Source organism: Dromiciops gliroides, chromosome 3 (assembly GCF_019393635.1).
Source record: "Dromiciops gliroides isolate mDroGli1 chromosome 3, mDroGli1.pri, whole genome shotgun sequence".
NCBI lineage: Eukaryota > Metazoa > Chordata > Mammalia > Microbiotheria > Microbiotheriidae > Dromiciops > Dromiciops gliroides.
The window spans coordinates 32,593,496-32,613,326 of record NC_057863.1 but is presented as its reverse complement, the minus strand read 5'-3'; the positions used below and the strand labels follow the sequence as shown (position 1 = coordinate 32,613,326).

The 19,831-nt window shown below is 42.0% G+C and overlaps 1 protein-coding gene across 7 annotated transcripts in view; it reads left to right on the top strand.

The window, feature by feature from the left end:
• The window catches only part of TNIK (TRAF2 and NCK interacting kinase), a 430,959-nt gene that overhangs the window by 72,651 nt on the left and 338,477 nt on the right, over positions 1 to 19,831 (top strand). The window lies entirely within an intron of this gene.

Below are 19,831 nucleotides of genomic sequence, written 5' to 3'. Positions count from 1 at the left end.
TGTTAATAACTATCTACTAAATAATAAGAATCCTTGAAAGTCCTGATGACAACTCATTTTTAGCAAGAGAAAGGTCCTGGTTTCTTGAAGTCTTTGCCAACAGCACATAAATTCTGCAAGGTCAGTTTAGTGACAAAGGTTTGCAGTACAGGTCTTGGGTAGGGGGTGAAGGGAGGGTAGGCTATTTGTGCTTTGAAAGCCAGTGCAGCTGAATCCAGCAAAGCAATCTGATCCCCCCTCCCCATTTTTTGGGAGGGAATGTAGCAACTCTGAAAGGTCATCTGCTCAGTGACAGAAGGGCTGGAACTGTGGCTCACTACCTGCAACAGTGGAGGGATCACACCTACCATGGAAATGTTGGCTCCTTGAAGTGAGGACAGTAATAATAAAGGTGTCAACAAAAATGTGACTGGCTGGATCATAAAAGATGGTTTGAGATGTTAATTTTTTTTACAATTAATTTTTTTTTAATGGGACAAAAATTCAGGGCACATGGAGAGAGGTTGCTTCATGAATTCCAAAGACGCCTACCCTTCAGCTTTTATGCTGTTTTTCCTAGCCTGGATAAAGTTGTTTGGATCTCTTGTCAAAAGTAAATGATTGGGCTTGGATGGATTCAGGTCCTTTCATTGGGACATTGAATCTGCTCTTAATGAAAGTCCCTTCTCTTTTCATGTAATTGAATATTTAAAAATGGAACAATGACTTCTTTGGGGTATGATACCTCTAATGGTGCAGATGTTAATACCTCCATGCCTGTGAATTTTGTATTACTCTTGTCTTTATTCTCCCGTAGTTCTTTATGCTGACAGACTTCCTTATTGTCTCCCAACATTGTGAGGGTACCTGCTAGTGAAACCCATGGGCTATTCATCTGTTATCCCTCACTCTCAACATGTAACCAGTTGATCTTCTTTAAAAATTAAAAAAAAATAATATTTCACTAAATATTTCCCATATTCTTATATCATGGCTTTATTTATTGAAAATATTGCCAGTTTCCACATTCCTGGTGGAGATGGAGTGGGGCAGGGGTCGGTTAGAGGTGGAAGAAGCCCAAGACTCCATCTAATTGAGAGTCTGGGTTATCAGTCTTTCTCCCTATTGTCAGGGCAGAATGTTCAAAGGCATTTGTAGCCCAATAGTAGTGACAATAGCCTTCTCAATAAAGCTGTTACATTTGGTTAAAATTGCTTTTGGTATTACTTAATATCTTAAGGAAATCCATAAATGGCTTTTTATCCAGTGCCCTATACTGCTATGGTATGTGGACAGCTAGGTGACCCAGTGGATAGAGCACCGGGTTTGGAATCAGAAAGACTCGTCTTCCTGTCTTCCTTCCTTCCTGTTTTTTTTACCTTTAAAATTTAATATTTTCCCAATTGCATATAAAAATAATTAAACATCTCTCTCCAAATTTTGTGTTCCAAATTGTCTCCCTCCCTCTCCCCCCCTTCCCCCCCCCTCCCCAGAAGGTAAAAATTTGACTTGGGTTATACATGTGTAGGCACTGACGGTTCTTGCCTCAGTCTCCTAATCCTCACTCTTATTCACAAGGAGGGTCTTCAGAGCTTGACTCCTTACTTGTCCCTTCGGGGGTACAGGGCACCACTAAAGGGCTTGGAGATTCTCTCAGAATGCTGTTACAAGCCTCTACCAATGTGCTTCTCCCATTGATTATCAATGTGTATCAATTAGCTAGCCACATTTGATTGATTGTTTTACAAAGTATTTCTTTCTTTCTTCATTCATTCATTTAATTAATTAATTAACTTATTTATTTATTTATTGGGGCAATGAGGGTTAAGTGACCTGCTCAGGGTCACACAGCTACTAAGTGTCAAGTGTCTGAGGCTGGATTTGAACTCAGGTCCTTCTGAATCCAAGGCCAGTGATTTATCCACTGCGCCAACTAGCTGCCCCCCCCAACTGATATTTATTAACTGATATAGTAAGAGTTAATAGAAGCCATCTCCCAAACTAAGCATATTCTCCCAGAAATACACAGAGAATTGAGTGGAAAGGAGGTGCAATCTTTGAGAGCCCATGGGGAGATGGCAGAAGTCCTTTACTCCTTTTAAAAGAGTTCCCACAAAGTTCTCTTTAGGCAATGCTATACTAGAAAACAACTGGATCTCTAAACAACAACTCCCCCCCCCAAATGTGCCATGTACACTTTTAAGTAAAATATACATCATTAATATTTTCTTCATCACTCTCCCAAGTCTAGAAATAACAATAATAATCCAAGAGCAAGTCAAGCCCTGATATGTAGCATTTGCTGTTCACAGGGAAAATTTAACAACTCTTTCCAGCATGCCCCTGCCCTTAGGTATGATGTAGCTTGGCTCCTTGAAGGGTCCTGAAGCTGCCTTTCTTTTTTTCAGTGCATCTAGTTTGTCCTTGGTACTTGATGCAAATGCTGCTATTCTGGGGATACTATGAGGACACCTGTGGGGAGTCCTGCAAGTCTTCTGACCCTCAAAATTTATAAGGGTCTTCTGTGGTCAACTCAGGGAGGAGATAGAAGCTCCCCAGCCCCTTCCCAATTGATTTGCTCTCAGGGGGTTGTTTGCCATCTCTCCTCTAGACTTGCTCAACACTCAAATATTGAGGTTCAGAACTTTCTTGATATTCTTTCATCATTACCCGGAGAATGTGACTTGAGTCCTTCAGCCAACCTGAATACACTTTCTTATGTAGTGTTACTTAATTTCAATCAATGACTTTGACTCCTTCCCAATGAATTAAGGACTTTTCACACTTAGTTTAATGCTTTGGATTGAATGATTGATTCAATTGAGGTGTTCTCATCTGATTAAGGTTGTTACTTTAAGGAGGGTGGGATAATTGGTGATTGATTCATTCCACCTCTTCCACCCATCCCGGTTTCTAATGACTCTGAATGTCCAATAGTAGTTCTGGCTTCTGTTGGTTCTAAACTTTCGGCTACGATTTAAGCCTGTTTCTACAGGTTTCTCATTCTCAATAAAGAAAGAAAATAATTAGAAACTCACCTTGTCCTCCTCCTTTTGTGTATTTGCCTAGGAGAATGGAAATTTAAGGGAAATCTAGTGCTTTGGAAAACAGTGTATTGTGAAATATAGGCTTTCTTTTTCTTTCATCTTCTCCTTCTCTTCCCTCTCTCTCTCCCTCCTCCCTCCTCCCTCCTCCCTCCTCCCTCCTCCCTCCTCCCTCCTCCCCCTCCCCCTTCCTTTCCTTTCCTTTCCTTTCCTTTCCTTTCCTTTCCTTTCCTTTCCTTTCCTTTCCTTTCCTTTCCTTTCCTTTCCTTTCCTTTCCTTTCCTTTCCTTTCCTTTCCTTTCCTTTCCTTTCCTTTCCTTTCCTTTCCTTTCCTTTCCTTTCCTTTCCTTTCCTTTCCTTTCCTTCCCCCTCCCCTTCCCGTCATCTTCCCCTCCCCCTCCTTCTCCTCTTCTGTTTCTCACCTGTGCCTTTTTCTCCTGGGTTGTGGTAATACCTTGGTTGTATGTGCTATATAAACCCACTTGTCTTTTTCAGAGATTTACAGAATTGCAGTATTAAAATGGGGGTGGCTAGGTGGCTCAGTGGATAGAGTGCTAGGTCTGGGCTCAGGAAGACATCATCCTGAGTTCAAATCCAGCCTCAGACACTTACTAGCTGTGTGACCCTGGACAAATCACTTTACCCTGTTTGGCTGAGTTTCCTCATCTATAAATTGAGCTGGAGAAGGAAATGGCAAAGCACTCCAGTATCTTTGCCTAGAAAACCCCAAATGGAGCCATAAAGAGTTGGACATGATTGAAATGACTGTACAAAAAAAAAAAAGTCTTAAAATGGTGCTCTTCCTCTTGTCATTCAGAAGTATTTGAAGAGGGTAGAGAAGCGGTTTCCAGCCCACATTCTAGGAGCCCAGTTACATCTGGGAAAAGGCCCATAATTGTGCTAGCAGGCATTTTCAGAAAGGTTCCCGTTTCTAAAGGGTTGGTTCTCTTTGCCCCAAGTGCGCCCCCCCATCTCTTCTCTTCTTATCTGAATTGTTCTTCTCTTTGAAGATCCAGTTCAAGGCTCAACTCCCCCATGGAGTGCTCTCTGACTAGTCCAACTGTCAAAGAAGTAGCGTCTGAAGTTTAAAGCCTTTTGAGTCTGCCCACCAGTGTTAACCAAGCACTAGGGAATGAAAAGAGCCTTGGACTGGGAGCCAGGAGACTTGGAGGCAGCATGGTAATTTGAAAGAATTCTGGATCTGGAGTGGAGGACCTGGCTTCCAAGCCCACCTACCTCTGTCATGTCTCTGTGGGATCTTGGGAACTGTCTCATCTGTTAAATAAAAGTGGGTGGTCTCCATGGGCTTTTCCATCTCTAGATCTGTGACCTCTGTTAGAAACCTCCTTAGTTCTGCCACTAACTGGCTCTGTGATCTCAAGCCTCAGTTTTCTTAGCTACAAAATAGGGAGTTGGATTGGATGAGTGCTCAGGCCCCTTCGAATGATGATTAAAAATAATTAGGAATATCTTTTATTTCTGTGTCACCTGTTTCTCAGGGTATCCTCCCCTTCCCTTCCTAGAAAACCTTCTCTTAGAACAAAGACTTAAAAGGAAGAAAAAGCCAGTTGAACAAAAGTAACTCCCATTGAAAAAGTTTGACATGTATGTAGTGCTCCACACCCATAGGTCCCACCTCGGCAAAGAAGGGGAAGAGGTACCTTCTTTATTTCTCTTTTCTTTTGGTGGCCCCTTTGCCTTCTAATCAATGTTCTATGATTCTATGGCCACCGTGGACTAGCACTAGAGAATTCTAGAGCTGAGAGGGCACCTAGTGTCTAGTCCAAATTCTTCATCTTGCAAATGAGGACGTCCAGGCCTAGAAAGATTGACTTTTGCCAAGGGCACAATTTGTTGGTGGCAAAACTGGGGTTTGGACTCCTGGCACCTAGGTCAGAGGCCATTCTATAATGCTTCTGTGTGTTTGCCTTCTCTTCTCAACTAGACAGAATGCTCTTGAGGGCAAGGATCCCATCTGATACTTCTCCCTTTCCCCTTTTTGTGTCATCCACAAGGGGGTAGTTAGTAATCTACTGTGTGCCAGGCACTGTGTTAAGAGCTTTACAATTACCTCATTTGATCCTCATAACAACCCTGGGAGAGGTAGGTGCTGTTATTATCCCTATCTTATGGATGAAGAAACTGAGGCAAACTGAGGTTAAGTGACTTCTCCAAGGTCACACAGCTAGAACGTGTCTGAGGCTGGATTGGAACTCAGGTCTTCCTCACTCCGGGCCTGATGCTCCATCCACTGAGCTACCTCACTGACCCATGAGCATATCACCCTCTCTGGACCTCAATTTCCTCATCTGTAAAATGGGGGTAAGAATACCTTCAGTGTATATCTCACAGGTTTGTTTTGAGGCTCAAATGAGATTATGTAAAGTGTTTGGCAAACTTTGAAACATTATAGAAATGGCAGTTGTAATAATATACTGCTATTCTGCTGCTGCTGCTACTACCACTACTGCTACTGCTGTTGTTGGTGCTGCTGCTCTCACCACCACCACTATTACTTATTACTTTGCTGTAACAAGCTTTTCCGGTGGTTATTCATGTAGATTCCCACAGTCCAGCTATTATGCAGAGCCCACTGGCTTTCCAGATAACACAGGATACATACACCTCTTCTAATAAAGTCTCCATAAAGCACAAAGGTGACAAGGGAAATTATTTCCTTTCTTTCCCCAATTCCGTGTTTTCCAGGCAGCGGAAACACTGATTTTTCTGCATGTAGATCCTGAAAATCCTCTTTAAAAGTAGGCTTATTCCTGCAGCTTCCACTTGAAGTGGGAACAGTAGAGTTGAGGGACCCGCAGGGTCTTTGCCTGAATGGCCACGGGCTCCGTCGTCTTGGCACCCAATTCCAAGCCTGTTGCTATGGCTCTGTTGACTCACTAGCTGCTCTTGCCTGAGAGTTGGAGGATGCTGCTCAATTAGTTTTCCTGAACAGTCAGGTTACCTTGGCAATGGTGGGGAAAGTAGATATTAAGTTCAAAGGCAAGGGTCCTAAAATAAGGAAGAAGATAGAAAGTGTTCCTCTGAAAATGAGCAGGCAGCATGTCTAGCTCTCCTTAATGGCCTTGAGTGACTGTGGTTCCAGGGAACACTGCAGGGAGTTCTTGCCTTCTCTTCAGGCTAAAGTAGACATTGTTACTTCCTCTAGGGATTCTAGGTCCCTATTCTGTGACTAGCATTCGTGAGTGTGTGTGTGGTGTGTATATATGTGTACAGAACAAAATGAGTCTTGAATCAAATTTTTAAGGCCATTTCTTCTTTTTCTTTTTTTTTTTGCAGGGCAATGAGGGTCAAGTGACTTGCCCAGGGTCACACAGCTAAGTGTCTTAGGTTGGATTTGAACTCAGGTCCTCCTGAATCCAGGGCTGGTGCTTTATCCACTATAATGCCACCTAGCTGCCCCAGGCCATTTCTTCTGAGGGGAGATCAGATCCTTAGGATACAGCCAAAAGCCCAAGTTTATGGGTAAAAACCCATTAACTTCCTATTTTATCAGAATAGTCTTCCCAGATAAATATTAAAGAGTTGTTTCTATATGTCTGAAGGAGAAGTGGTTTTTGCAACCTCTAAATATTACCACCCTGGGGAAAAGTCCTAGTTACCAGCTCTGCTTTGGAGTTCAAACCCTATCTACTTGTTGGAAAGACTGGAGGATTTAGAGAGGGAAGAGATGGGAAACAGGGAGAAGGGGACTGATATTCCAATGTCATGCTGACCATAGCTCCAGCCTTCTCTGCCTTGAACTCAGACTCTCATGTTGGGGCCTCCTCTCTGATTGGTGGCCTTTCATTTCCCCTGGTTCTGGCGTCCTGCAACTTTCCTGATTGAAGGCTTTGCTTTAGACCATTGCTGATGGGGAATGTAGGAAGTATCTCATAGCTATTACGTGTGTGAGGAAGGATTTGAATACAGGTCTCTTCTGACTCCAAGCAAAAGAAATCCTTTATCTTTTTTGGGGTGTCCAAATCTGTGATTTAGTTGGTACAGAGTCCAGCTTCTTAAACTATGGGGTGTGACCTATATAACTGAATGTGAGGGTCACGAAAAATTTGGCAACAGTAAAAGGTTATGGATACCTATTTTATATACTGCTATACCTGGGGTTGGGTAAAAATTTCTTGGGCAAAAAGCAGTTGTGAGTGGAAAAAGTATAAGAAGCACTGGTATAGAGAAATCCCATAGAGGCTGTCAATTCCTTCTACTCATGTAGGTTGCTCCCTGTTCTAAGTAATCTTAGACACCTGCCTGGGGGTAAGGAGGGGAGTAGGGACTCAGGTTAGATGACTTACCTAGGGTCACACAGCCAGTACAGGTCACAGTGAGTCCCCATTTGAATCCAGGCCTTGACTCTGAAGCCAATCTAATAATAATGATAACATCAACAATAATTTATATTAATATAGCACCTACTATGTGTCAGGAACTGTGCTAAGTGCTTTACAATTTGATCTCCTTTGTACGACCCTGGGAGGAAGGTGCTTTTGTTATCCCCATATTACAGAGGAAGAAACTAAGTTAAACAGAGCTTAAATGACTTCCTTAGGGTCAGAGAGCTAGATTTGAACTCAGGTCTTTCTGACTTTGGACTTCGTACTCTATACAGTGGGCCACCTAGTCCATTGTATATAGCCCATTGTATATATGGCTCTCTTTGCTGCCTTTCTCTGGTGTGTTTACCACCACTCCACACTCTGGAGAGATTCAGGGTGTGAATGCAGGTGTAAATTAAAGAAAAAAAAGATCTATCCCGATTAGGTTTGGGGAACATTCAAGGTAAATTATGTTGTAAGAGGAATAATTTTATTCCTTGAACTTATGGCAATTTGTCAAAGTGACTCGGGTTCATCGTAGATAGTATAAATCATCCCAGCCTAAGAAATATCTGCTTTGTAAATAAATAAACCAGGTAACGTCCTGCATGTTAATTCAGCATAACCCAAGACTTTTGGAGACTCTGGTCTTTGGAGGGATCCATGATCCTATGGATGGCGTGCTCTTTGCACCGAGGCAGTTGCAACCTCTTAGTGTCTTCCCTTCCAATGAAAATGACTCTTGTCCATGGTACCTTCAGCCTTACAGAGCAAGTCTCCGCAGCTCATTGGCCATTCTCTTGTTCTGTATAAATCCCTATGGTAGCACTCTGCCTTTTTTCTAGCTGAGCTCCGGGCTCACCTCCTTTTCAGACTTTCATCCTTGGTCTTGTGGTCTTTTTACATGCCTTAAAATAACCGGTCTTTGGGGCTCAGCTGAAATTTTTGTTTTTTATAGGACCGCATGGAAAGTTGAACAGTTGGCAGAAGGGGAAGGTAGCAGTAGTTGGCTTTCCTTATAAAATTTCCCCCATGTTCTGTTTGCATTGTAATTTTTCTGTTGTTGTTGTTGTTGTTTTTTCTGGAGAGAGCATGTCAAAATACATAGAGGGCTGAGCTGGGAATAAGGAAGACCTGGGTTCAAATCTTGTCTTTGGCACTTTATCAGATATGTGACCTTGGGGGCAGAGGGGTCAGGATAAATTGAGTTCAAAGCCTGCCTAAGATACTTGTAGCTTTACAGCCCTAGGTGTAGCTTTTCTATACCTCAATTTCCTTACCTGTAAAAGGGGGGGGATAGACAACTAAATAAATAACATACAGCATACATAATAATATTTATAAGATATAAAGTAAAATGAATAACATATAATACTATACAGTAGTTGGGGGAAGCACCAGGAGCTGGGGAAAGGAAAAAGGGATCTTAGAGGTCACAGAGTCCAAATCACTTCATTTTATTATAAGTCCAGCTGTTGTGCTCAGACTTGAAGATAAATGAGGTCCAAGCGGGTGGTGAGTTTTGGGTCCTCAAAAAGGGGGTCTGTGACCATGAAGCATGATCAGAAGGAATGGTCACCAGTTAGGAACTTTCAGCTTTGAGATCAGAAGATCTTAGAAAGCGGGAAGAAACCTCAGAGGCTATGTACACCAACCCCCTCATTTTACAGATGAAGAAACTGCAGCTAGGAAATTGAAAAAAAATGCTTGCCATTTTATTTTATGTTTTTCTGTTTAGAATTTTATTTTCCAAATTACATGTAAAACAAATTTTGACATCAATTTTTTAAAACTTTGTGTTTCAACTTATCTTCCTTCCTCCCTTCCCACCCTCAATCCCCAAGAACTCAAGCAGTTTAATATGTTATATATGAGTAGTCATGGAAAATATCTCCACATTAGCTAGGTTGTGAGAGAAAACAGATAAAAACAAAACTTTAGATTAAGGAATTGTCAAAAGGAGTGTATCAATCTGTTTTCAGATACCATCAGTTCTTTCTCTGTGGATAGATTGTAATTTTCATAAGTCCTTCAGGGTTATATTGGATTATTGCCTTGCTGAAAATAACCGCGTGTGATTTTCTTAAACTCTCTGATTCCTCAATAAAATGTTGAGTTAGCTGGAATGGGAAGGAATTCCAGAAATTGGAAGATGGGACTTTGAGGAATAATGTTGGACTGAGCTGTGACAGAGGAAAGGGGGCCGCCAACAACTCTATAATGCTTAACAACAGCAACAGTTCTAGCTATCATTTACATTGCTTTAAAATTTGCAAAGAACTTTATGAATATTTTCTCATTTTGTTTACACAACAACCCTAGGAGGTAGATGCTAAGATGCCCCCAGGCATCTTGGAGCAGAAATCACAGACTGGTCGAAGTCCTGAGAAAATCTCATCTCTTTTCTCAACATTCACTCCCAGTGTTTGTCTATTCATGGTCACTATAACATAGCCTGCTATTTCATCACCCAAATGTTTTTAGCAAACTGAATTTTGCCTCAATCACAAAAGAGGCCAGGGGATGAACCTTAGATGTACTTAGGCAGGGATCTCATCTCCTCTCTAAAAGTTAGGTATTATCCTACATGGGGGCTTAGATCAGTCATATTTTTTGCTTAAAATAAACTTCCCAAGGCTGAAGAGAAGGGCACCATGTGGAAGTTAGAGGTCATGATCATCATAATGGTGATGATGACGTTGCAAGCACCTTCTTGCCCTCCAGTCAATCATTGTAACAGATTGTTTAGAAGTAAGTAAGAAATGGTAAATTCCAAACTTTCTGCTATGTCTTCCTACCTGGACTTGTAGGCAGACCTCTTTGGATGGGACACAGCTCTCACCGAGAGGCCTCTCTAGTAGAGAGGGACTTGAGATGGTCACTACCATGTCATCCATGGATGCTGAGGAACCTCTCTGGGAATCTCTCTTCTACTCGGACCCCGAATAGGACATTCTCCATGAAAATGTGACAAAGACCAACCCTCACCTCAACCCTGACCTTTCTCTGCCCCCCTTATGCCTCAATTGTACTGGATGATCAGAGAATTATTGAACAAATTTATCTTTTTGTTTTCAACTTTCAAGATTCTTACTGTGTATGGGAGATATAACCCTTGGCATTTTCCTCTACAGACAAATATGCCTTTTTTTGTTTTTATCAATATGCCCAGCAGGATCTCAGCTTCCGAGTATCATTTTCTCCCACAACTAAATATACATATTCTCTTGATTAAAGGAGAGTGATTATGTTTTGTGTAGCTTAATTTTTCTTTCTTGGTGCATCATAGCCTGGCTCTTAGCCCATTTCTAATTAATGTGCAAAGATTTTTGAGCATAAAGAGGAATTTAATATTTTAAAGGCTCTAGATTTATCTCCTCTTTTGGAGAAGATTTTCTTTTCGATCTAAAACACCAACGTGATTGCTCCTGTCAAGATAAACTGGATAAGGTAATGGCATGTGTCAATGCATTCACTGCCCCAAATCAGAAAATGAAATCTGGAAGCCATACAACTGAGGGTAAAACTCACCCGCACATGATGGTAGCTAGGTTTCATTTTCAACTCAATCTAAGGTTTCTTCTGTAACTAGATGTAAGGATTTATGCCAGAAGTAGTGGTAGAGGTGGCGCTAGATGGCTCAATGAATCAACAAACACCTACTAAGTGTCTATACCACGTTCTAGAAACTGATCTAGGTGCCAAGAACACAAACCTGTGACTTCATTGGCATGGGGAAATCCCTGTGTGGAAAGGCTCACTACTGATGCAAGTCAGCAACTTGTTTATTATGTATTGTCTGAGGGAGTTGACTTGGGGCCTTAATCTTACCCTAATTCTTGTGACATGGCTTTTGTGGGACTCACAGGTAAGTTCCTTAAATCCCTCTTAATGCCTCCCAGTTGCTGAGCTACCTAACAGATGAGCCACTGACTTGTATTGGTAGTGAGAGTAAAAGCAGGGTTTGAACTCAGGTCTTCTGTTTCCAAGACCAACCCTGCTATGATATAGTGAATTGTCATGTATTCTTTGTCTTCCCATAGACTGTAAGCTCCATGAAGAGCATTGTGTCTTATCTAAATTTTTCACCTCCTCCTATGTCTAGTACAGAGATGACTCTGTCCTCTTATACTCTGGAAAACTAGAGAAATGCTGCTGTTTTTTTTGTTTCACAATCAGAGATTTTATTAGTGTGTTAGGGCCAGTTTCTCTCTTCTCCATTTCCTCCTGCCACCCTTATCCTTCCCTTCATTCTTTTTTTCCCTTCCTCTCCTCCACCTATACTCTCAGCATCAGAGTGTCAGGTTTTTTAAATCCCCTTTCAGTAAATTGGGCTCATTAATGCTTACAGTGGATTCATCTGTCCACTGATTTCCAATCCAATAAACATTGTTAAGGGCCACCCATATATTCAAGGAACCATGCCTTGAGAAATAGACCTAAGATACAGAGACAGAGACAAAAAGAGATGGAGACAGAACAAAGTACAAGCCTCCCGTGAACATTAATTCTACTGAAAGGCTAAACATGTAAATTGATAATTAGACACATAATCATATGTGGAGGGAGAGATCATTAACAATTAGAATGACCAGGAAAAACTTCTCTTTTTATGACCTATGCAAGAGCAGGGAAGTGGGATTTAAAGGCATTGCTTCCCTTAATTTGGTTTATTTTTTACAAGTGCTGGGGGAACTCAGAGGCAGAAGAAATCACTTCCAGTGGGGAGGATTAGCATTGGCATTTGCATTGTCTCTTACAGGGAGGAAATAGCAGGAGCAGCAGCAGGGGCTAGGTCTGGGGGGATATTATAGGGGGAGTAGTAAACAAAATGGAGTGGTGAATAGATACACTTGACTGGTACATCAGGAAAGTGATAGTATATGACTAGATGAAGGATTTGCTTTCATGCCAGTGTGTGCCAATCAATTCCATTTAGTTCACTGAGCACTTACGAAGCACCTACTGTGTGCCAGGCATTGTGCCAGACCCTGGAAATACAATGATGTCAATGTAATAGTTCCTGCCCTCAAGGAGCTTACATTTTCTTGGGTCAAAGCAATGCATACATAGATTGTCATAATCTTTGTAATCTTTGACTGCAGTCTGACCAAGCAGAGTAAGAGAAGGCTGAAGGATTTTCATTATCCAAAACCAGCATGATGTGAGACTGCTCAGACCTTCAAGCTGATGTAGTTTTCTCAGTGAGGAAGGATGCATCTTAAGGTAGAAGGACCAGCCAGCCTGATATTACAGTATCCCAGGCATGAAATGATAAGGATCTTGGTGGCTGTATAAAAGGATAGAAAGGATGCACATGAAAGTTAATGAAAATTCAGATGAATTTTTTTCCCCCTGGATCACCTGAAATCTATCCACAGACCATTTCAGCATCTCTGGACCCCAGCTTAAGAACCTCAGTTTTAGGAAGAACTTTGGATTGCTTTCTTTCAAAGTAAGTCAGTTACCAGTTAACAAGCATTTACTAAACACTTACTATTTGCTAGGCACTGTGCTACGCTTTTGGGGGGTGGGGGTGGGCGTGGGGCTATGAGGGTTAGATGACTTGCCCAAGGTCACACAGCTAGAAAGTGTCAAGTGTCTGAGGTCGGATTTGAACTCAGGTCCTCCTGAATCCAGGGCTGGTGCTTTATCCACTGAACCACCTAGCTGCCTCCCATGTGCTACACTTTAAAGATGCATTCTAATGTGGGAGATAGTATATATAAATCATTAGGTATATGCAATGGAAGGGAATCTGAAAGAGAAAGGGATTAGCAGCTGGTAATAGAGGGGAAACTCAACCTGGCAAAGTGGGTTTGAGTTGAGTCTTGAAGGAAGCTGTTGGTTGGATTGTGCATCATGCCAGTTAGTACATTCATGTATGTTACCTCATTGGATCTTCTTGAAAAAAAACAAAAAAACCAAAGTAGATCAGGCAAGTGTTATTAGTACCACTTTACAAATTGGGAAGCCCCAAATTTTGAGAAGTGAAGTGACTCACTTATATTTACACGGCTATTAGAGTGAGGCAGGGTCAAGACTTACAAAGTTGGGGATTGAGATGCTAAGTGTATAACTCCTATCATTCATTCTGGTCTTTCTTCAACCAATGAATTATCAATACAGTTCAGCCACTAGAGTAAATTTTCCTGGTGAGCCTCTTTCTGAGATGTGGAGACAGGGTGAAATGTGAGAGCCAAGACCACCCTCTTTGTTCTGTTCTGGATCGGGGAGTGGAGAATCGTATCTGGGCGTAGAACAAAGCCTGTTTGTTTAGGGCAGAAGATTGACCATTCCTAGACCTCAGATCCACCACATGAAGGGGAAGGCAAGGGAAATAGTAGTAATTTAAAAATATTTCTGGGGACTTTAAATATTTAAAGCTGTGTTCTACCTTGCAAAAACTGGGAATGCAGCATGGACCCGTGCCCAGGAGGTGCTGAGTCAGCATCACTGCCTCACTCTGTGAGGGCTCCTGGAGACCGATCGTGCTGAAGAGGCATGAAGACTCGATAAATATGGAGAGTTCTCCTGGCGTTACTGTTTTCTTTGGCCTATTTTGCTTTCATAAGCATATGCTTGTCAGTTTGGTCTGAAATCTAACAAAAAGCTGCTAAGTATGGTTCAAGGAAGGGTAGTGGTTCCAGACTCCTTAAGCCCTTTCGTTTCCCAGTATCACAAGGAAAGGCTGGTCCAGACTGTGATGCTGAAAGTAAGATCGGTTACCTTGTGTGTCAGAAGCGAAATGGGGAACAAAACCTAAAAAAACTCAGCGTGTTATCACCAAAATCATCCGAATGCTAATCTGTGAGTGGTAGAAGTCTTAGAAAAGAGAGGAATGCTTAACTGTGCTGAGGTACCAGTACTTGCTTTGGAATCGGAAGACCAGGACAACATAATAATTTTTCTGGGCCTCATCGGTAAAAGGAAGGTGGTGGGCTAGATCAGTGATGCCACACTCAAAAGAGAAATGGGCCACGAATCTATACACAAAGCTTCCCACAGGCTGCATAGTGACTTCAGTGTGATATTATCTATGTTTTGTTATATTGGTCTACTCAGGAATATTGTGGTCTACATGTGGCCTGTGTGTTTGACACCTCTGGGTTTGATGACTTCTGAGGTGCCTTCCTGCTCTGGGTGAAAGAGGGAGAGAGAGACAGATAGAGACAGAGAGACAGAGAAAGAGGGAGAAAGAGGAAGAAAGGAGGGAGGGGGAGAGAAGGAAGGAGGGAAAGAGGGGGAGTGAGAGACAGAGGAAAGGATTGTAAATTGAACCCTAGCTTGGCACTAGATATGTTTTCCTGACTACCACCAAAAGTTAAGATCTGAATAAAGCAATGTGTAGCCACAGGGAATTTCTGGCTTTGGTAAATGTCATTGATTTACTCATTCCTTTTTGGTGTCTGTAACCTCAGCCTCCCATCTTGGTTTTATGAGCAGCTCAGCAAACAGTAGAAATCTGGAATTGGGTTGGTGTTTGTCACCCAGTTTTCACATTCTCTGTAACTTAATTATGTGACTAGGTGAAGGATCTGCCATCTTGCCAGTGTGTGCCAGTGAATTCCATTTAGTTCACTAAGCACTCATTAAGTGGCTACTGTGTGTCAGGCACTGGAAGTACAGTGACAGAAATGTAGTAGTTTCTGCCCTCAAAGAGCTTATATTCTCTTGGGAGCAAGAACTATGTACATGGATTATTTGTTGAGTTGTTTCAGTAATGTCTGATTTTCTTGGTAAAGATACTGGAGTGCTTTGCCATTTCCTCCTCTAGCTCATTTTATAATGAGGAAATTCAGGCAAACAGGGTGAAGTGACTTGCCCATGGTCACACAGCTAGTAAGTATCTGAGGCTAGATTTTGAACTCAGATCTTGATTTTTAAGCCCAGTGCTTCCACAGAACCAGCAGATGAATTGCTCTCTTACTCTTACCTTAGCATCATATGCTGGTGAGTTTGATATTTTTTTTCTTTGAACCTGGCTATGAGATTTTGTATTTAAACTATTTTTTTTAGTGAGGCAATTGGGGTTAAGTGACTTGCCCAGGGTCACACAGCTATTAAGTGTTAAGTGTCTGAGGCCAGATTTGAACTCAGGTCCTCTTGAATCCAGGGCAGGTGTTCTATCCACTGAGCCACCTAGCTGCCCCATATTTAAACTATTAATCATCATCTCAGGAAGTCAGTCCCTGCACTCCCACTGTACCACTTAGCTGCCCTCATGTACAAAGATATATAAAAGTGATGCATAAAAATAATTTGAGGGGTGACAGAGTACTAATAATGGTAGGAATCAGGAAGCACCTCTGGTAGGATTTTAAGGGTCAGAAGGGTGAAGAGAGAGAAGTCCAGCCAAGGGGGAGAACTTGGGCAAAAGCATGGAAGTATCAGGTAGAACGTCATTTCTGTCTTAGCAGATAAATCTTAGGGAGTCGTCTGAGGCACATGGATATTAAGCTTTCTCAGAATTCCATAGCTAGTGAGTGTTGGAGGATGGGTTTGAAATCAGCTGTTCCTGACTCCAGCCTTGTCCAGTCCACCACACCAAAATGATAGAAGGTAACAATGAGGAAATTAAACCTGTTCCTCTTTTGCATCACATGATAATAGCCCCTCAGTGCCTGCCATCTCATGCATTGGCTCCCCATTGTTCATGTAATTTTTGCATATAGAAGCCCTAAGAAGGCAGTTGTATATTTTCTGTGGGAGTCACTTTGGGATGACTTGCCTAGGAAGCAGATATTGATATTGATAAACGTATCTCTAGGACCATGCCCATTCATTCCTTTTTGGAGAATTCTGTGTCTTAGGGATCTGGGAGAGAACAATCTCCTTGCCTGTTTTCCCCTGCCTCCATACCTTTGTCCAGGCTATCCCTTATGTCTAGAATTTTCTCTCACTACTACAGTACTTCTTGGAATGACTAACTTCTTTCAAAGATCAGTTTGTATGATGCCTCTTACACGAAGCCTATCTTGATATCCATAAGTTCTAGTGCCCTCTCACCGCCTTCCAAAACACTTTTGTACTTTAAAAATATTTTTATTTCCTTCCCCCTGGCACTTCCCCCAAATACCTTATATTTGCATTGACTTATTTGTGTATATATTGGTTTCTCCGCTCTGCCTAAGTTCATCCACGTTTCCCCAGGGTTTTCTCAGTGCCTCCCCTTTGCCCTTTTTTTGTTCTGGTAAAGCCTTGTTCTATCACATCCATATACCATAATTCATTTAGCTCTTACCCAATAGATGGACACTCTCTAAATTTCTACTTTTTTGCTGCCACAGAAAGAGCTGCTATAAGTATTTTTGTACCTATGACTCTCTTCTTTCTTTTCTCTCTTTAGGATCTAAGCCTAGTAGAGGCACTATGGTGTCAAAGGGCAGAGGTTGTGTAGTGACTTGGGGGGGTGGGGGTGGGTGTTCCATATCACTTTCCAGAATGGCTGTAATAGTTTTACCAGCAGGGTCTTAGTGGTGCGGCCTCTTTGGTCTTTGCCATCTTTGCCAATCTGATCAGTTTGCAGTAGAACCTTTGACCAGAAAGAGTTCCTTAGGTCCTATAAAACTAGAAAATGATACATGTGGGATGTGAACACAGATTTTGTATGTGTGTTCTCCTTGTTTTTATTTATCCCACTTTTAAATTTGGATTTTTCTGCAGATTTAGCAGCCACTCCTGCTTAGTTGGTGGGAGAGGGGGCATCCACTCACTTCTCCAAGGGCCAGATTCCAAATCTGATGGATTTTCCTTTAAGGCACCATAAAATAGGTTTTAGAAAGGTTTTAGTGGCATTCAGAGGAGTCAGGTAGAGGAGAATTAGGAACAGCTGTGGTCTCTTGCTAAGCCTCTCCCCTTCCTCACCTGGTAAATGGACCCAGGGGACTGGAGGTGTTGCCAGTCCTTTGGAAGCTCCTTCTCTGGGAAGGGTGAGCTAGCCAGGTCTCTTTTTTTGCACATGGATGCCCAGCCTTGGGTTGAAGGCAGACAGACAAGACCTTCTCAGAGCTGATTTCTCCTCTTTACTCTTTTCTTCTCATTATGCTTTTCAGGAACCTTGAGCAAATGTAATTCATAGTCATGCTTCTCCTTGATCTCTGTTTTTTAGTCAAAATGTTGTAAGTACAATTGGGATATCAAAGTCCTGGGAAACTCAGTTTAGGGAAAAAAGGCAGCTGCCACCATGGGTTGTTGTTTTCCCCTTATTTTTTTTAATTTTATTTAAAAATTTGTATTCTTCAGCTTGAAGTAGAACCTGAAGATTTAGGTACCACCTTTGCTTGGTTGCTGAGAGGGCATCAATCCATTGCTAGCAGGGTTGAGGTCACCCGGGGCTACCCTTACCTAATGTCCCATTCCAAAGGGTGTCCCTAACCCTAGGAAGCCCTCACTTGGCTTGGTGCCTCTTGCTGCTGCTACTTCAGTAATCTTGGTTCTGTCATTTACTACCTACAAACATAGTAATAAGACTTTGGGCAAACCAGTCTCCCTATACCTTAGTTTCTTTGTAAAATGAGAGGATTGACCAGGTTGGCTTTTCTTCTCCATTCAAATCTCTCACTCTATTAGCCTATGACCACTCTAGGCTGCAGTTTCTTCATCTCTGATATGAGCAGCTTGGATTAGATGGCTTTAGCGATTCCTCTCAACTTATGATTCTAAAGTGATTAGAAATGTCTTTCCCTCTACTTTCCTTTATGAGCAAGAAGATTATGAAAAATTCTAACTTGCCTTTTTTTCTGAGTCCACATGGGATAGAGGAGAGAGAAGTGGAGTTGGTTTTAGGAGAGGCCAGGGTTCAAATCCTTCTTTTGATGCCAGCAGTGCAAAAATGAGGCAGGCAAGCCTAAAAACAAGTCTATGAGGTAAGGTCATGGAAATATGACTAAGACTTCTTTCAGATTTTTCCATGAATATCCTGATGGTAAGGATGCAGTCATATTTACACCAGCCTATATTTCTTGGAAATTAAAGATGATATGTCATAGCCTTAGTAGGTTGGAGAAAGAGAAGAGACCTGAGGATGGAAACTTGGGAAATACCAACAGTAAGGGGTCAGGAAGAAAGAAGAGAGGCCTTCCAAAGAAGGAGACAGAGAAAGGGGTGGGAAAAAAGGGCAGAATCTCTGAAGTCAGAGACTAGAGACAGTGTCCTCTAGGAGAGTATGACCCTCAAGGTCCAGAACTGCAGAGAGACAGAGGAGGATGCCTAAGAAAAAGCCACTGGATTTTTGTGATAAGGAGGTATGTGGTGACCTTTTAAGATATCAGATGCAGTGGAGCAGTAGGAATGGAAGTCAGATTGCAGAATTGGGGTGTGAGTAGCTGCCAAGAATGGGGAATCACTGAATATAGATGATCGTTTATAGGAGTTTGGCAGCAAAAGAAAGGAGAGAAATGGGAGGGATGGTACATGGATAATGTAAAGAAGGACAAGAGAAGACTTCTTTTTTTTTGTGAGGCAATTGGGGTTAAGTGACTTTCCTAGGGTCACACAGCTGGTAAATGTCAAGTGCCTGAGGCCAGATTTGAACTCAGGTCCTCCTGACTCCAGGGCCGGTGCTCTATCCACTGCGCCACCTAGCTGCCCCAGAAGGCTTCTTTCTAACCCTAACCCCTCCATTTCCCCTTCTTTCTACCCAAGGAGAAGATCTTTGGAAACACTGAATAGAAGCATCAGAGTGGGAAAGATTGAGGATATGAAGGAGAGAAAGATGGGGATGGAAAGTGAGAGGGGAGGTGATGGAAGGAGGAAAAAGGAGAGGAGTGATTGCTGGAGCAGAGTTCTGAAAGAATTCAAGAAAAGGGAAGGGAAAAGATCAGATTGAGCATGTAAGGAATAGGAATATCTCTTGCCTAATGTGCTCAATTCAGGGATATCTTACTTTGCAGTGAAATATGAATGGTCTAAGGAGTAACACCTTTAAATAAAGATAAATATGTTTTACTATGGACCTTAAAGACTATCTTGTGGATAGAGATCTGGCCCTGGAGTCAGGAAAATGTAAATTCAAATCTGATGTGTGACCCTGAACAAGTCACTTAACCCTGTTAGCCTTAGTTTACTCCTTTGTTTTGTTTTGTTTTTTTTCTAAATTTTTTTCCAGTTTACTCCTTTGTAAAATGAGCTGGAGAAGGAAATGTTAAACCACTCTAGTATCTCTGCCAAGAAAACCCCAAATGGGGGTCATGAAAAGTCAGACACAACTGAAAATGACTGAACAGCAGTCCAAATACTACTTGATTATGAATCCCTTGTGTGACTTCGCCAACAAGTGTCCTTTATAAACAGTGTTCCTTTTCCTGTTTCCATGCGTTGGCACAGGTGGTCTCCAATGCCTGGAATATATTCATCCTTTCCTCTGCTTTGTAGAATCTCAAGTTTCCTTCAAACCAAACTTCAGCCCACCCCTCCTGAAGTTGTCAGTGCTCTCTCCTTATTGGCATTGCTCTGTATAACAGGTCAAGAGCAGACTTCC